Source organism: Neophocaena asiaeorientalis, unplaced genomic scaffold, assembly GCF_003031525.2.
Source record: "Neophocaena asiaeorientalis asiaeorientalis breed wild unplaced genomic scaffold, Neophocaena_asiaeorientalis_V1.1 scaffold78, whole genome shotgun sequence".
NCBI lineage: Eukaryota > Metazoa > Chordata > Mammalia > Artiodactyla > Phocoenidae > Neophocaena > Neophocaena asiaeorientalis.
The window spans coordinates 10,479,808-10,482,800 of NW_020175018.1; positions in this window are offsets into that span (position 1 = coordinate 10,479,808).

The window sequence follows — 2,993 nt, forward strand, 5'->3', positions numbered from 1 at the left end:
GGCCCGCAGGTCTGGAGACTGCAGGACCCTTGGCGGGGCCTCGGCGGCTCCTTCTGCGTCCTGTGTTGCGCTCGGGGCCGCAGGCTGCCCCCGGGGAGCCGGGGCTGGGGTCATGCCCTTCCTACCCCTCTTAGCAGTCCAGATCCCGGCGCCAGGTGGGGACCGAGGATATGCCACACCGTCGCCTGTCCGGTGTCTGCTCCCCGCCCCTTATGAAGCACGGGGCTGGGATGGAGGATCCCAGGTGCCCTATGGAGCCCGCCTGCAGCAGCCCTGAATCAGGCCACGTGCGGTTGTCTGTTTACACTGCCTCCACATCCTCTTTGTTCCGCAGGCGGGGGTTAATCCTACTCTGTGGAGAAGTAGGATTAATTATTATCCCTATTTATTTATTACTTTAGGTGGAGTCTACAAACTGGTGTCCTCTGGGGGCAACAGTACCATGTTCAGTAGGAAATCCTGGGATTTGAACCCAGGGCAGCATGGGTTCTTCCCCAGGGGCATCCCAGAGGTTCCAGTGGTGGTGAGAGAGGGCTGTGGCCGGACCTTGCTGTTCCCTGAGTCGACGTCTGGACTGGCCGGTTTCGAGGCCCCTGCTTTGCTGTTGCTTGGGTGACATCTTGTGGACAAGGACGGGTACAAACCATTGGTGGCAAAAGCTGTGGCGTGAAGGCCCCTCTCAGGCCTCTCTGGACGAGGCGTCAGACTCCTGGACCCAGAAGCCCCAACCAGCCCCCCCTTAATCGGGCCTTTCACTGAACTCTTTACTAGGACAGCTCTAGGTGGACCCCAAGACTCACCTGTGTCCCCTGCTGTAGACACACAAATATACCAGGTTTGTCTTGGCCCACCCCTTGTTGGGGCAAATAATAACCATTATTATAACAACCTAATGACAAGGTTATTATTCCCATTTTACAGGTGAGACATCAGCCCCGAGTCACATAGTCAATGAGTAACCAAGGCAGCACTTGAGCCCAGCTCTGTCAGGCTCCAGCACCTCGCCGGACACAGGGCTGAGAACTGCGGGGGTCCTTGCACCCCACTCTCCAGGTGGGTGCTGCTAAGGGGGAACGTATTATTGGTCACAGGAATGCCTTGAGTTTGGGGACTGTTTTCAGGTGCCAGGCACAGAGCTATGTGATTTACACGTCTCACAGAACCCTCACCTGTGAGCCCCATGTTACAGATGAGGAATCTGAGGCTCAGAGAGGTGAAGTGGCTCATCCAAAGCCACACAGAAAATAAATGGCAGAGTCAGGATCTGATCCAGGTCTAGAGGATTCCTGAGTCCTTATTTTTAGCTACTGTGCTTCTTTGCAACATAGCATCCTCATAGGACTATGGGGGAATCATATAAAGCGGGAGTGGACGGAGCTTTGCAAACGGTGCCCCTGATGGTGCATTATTATCCTGATCCTGGTGTGCACTTCCCCTTGTGTGTGTGAGCCCCTTGAGGGCAGGGCTGGATGCCTATGGCATCCCGGTACCCAGCATGGAGCCTGGCACCCAGTGGGCACCAGCAGTTGGACAGAATTTGAATCTCGGGAACAGGGAAGGCCCACTTCCCCACCCACCCCTACATGGCCTAGGTCCACTTCCTAGTGTTCAAGGCCAAGGCAAGGATAGTCAGTCTCTACCTCCTGATTCACTTCATTCAGAGGAAAGGGTGACCTTCTCTTCCTCCTTTGTTGTAATAGGCTGGCATCTGGACTCCCACGCAGGGCCCAGAGGGAGAGGGCTTTGTTGCCGGAGATCCCTCGCGGCCCCGGAGAAAGCAGCAGGGCAGGCGGAATATGAATGTGCCTGTGAACGCAGAGGAACAGATGAGAGAGAGCCTCCAGGTGACTGGGTGGAGAGGACCCACCGGGGCAGCCGCCTCCTCTCTGCGCACAGATTGAGCCCATGATGAAGATAAATGAAAACCCCTTTGCTGGAAAATGTGGAGGCAATCAAGACGGCTACCTGTGCCGAAGGGCCCTCCCACCAGCTCCGTGCAGGGAAATGTTAGGATTTGGAATTTCAGCACCAGCCACGTGGTTAGCACAGAAAGCCGGCAAAACTCATGATAAGCAGCCCCAATTACAGGATAGATGATACAGGACGCCCGTTAGCTTGGCAGGAGTTTGTGGACTCAAACAGTGGCTGCGGGTGGGTGTCAGGCAGCCCCTGCAAACAGACGACACCTTACAGAAAGAAAGGCAGTCCACATTGGTGAGGACCCTGGCCCCAGCGTGGACCCCTCAACAAGGCGGTCGTCACGACCAGAAGCCTTTCCTGAGAGCAGCTTTGGGGTTTTAAAGTCTGGATGAGGGTGAAGCGGGGAGATGATTTTGTGGGTTATCTAGCATCTGCTGACGAAAACAAACCAACCTTGTAGCTTCCAAATTCCACACCGGGAGGCAGGGCTGACGAGCACACTGTGTCTTCATCTTTCCGTGCTGAAAAATCCCAATTTTTGTCAATTTGTCCACTGTAGAGCAATGTGTGATCATTCGGTCTCATGCACCTTGGACCAGGAAGAGAGGTTTGCCTGGTGTATTAATATTGTCGACCAGATTGCAGGGGGCATGTTTAACTCACTTCAGGTGCTCTAGAAGCATTCGCACAATGGATCAGCTAATTACAAATCATGCCTATTTATTCATTAAACAGGGCCTGGGGGAAATTCAAAGAGGCAACACTGTCTTCACTTCATTCAATTTGCAGTCTGTGATTAAACGGAACACAGCTGCAAGACTCCAGAAATGCTGCCTAATATCCACCTTTTTCCTGGTTCAAACGGACCCCTTCTCTGGGGGCCATTTCCACCCTCAAGTGGGGCCTTGTCATCATTCCTCAGCTCTTCAGACGCTCACCGGCTGCTTGTGACTCCGGGCAAGTCCTAGCACGAGCCCATGACTCAGTTTCCTCATCTGTAAAGTGGGTTTGTGATCTTCTGGCTGTCGGGATGGGTGTTCAGTGGCTCTTCCAGGCCCCAGCCAGTAGCTGGA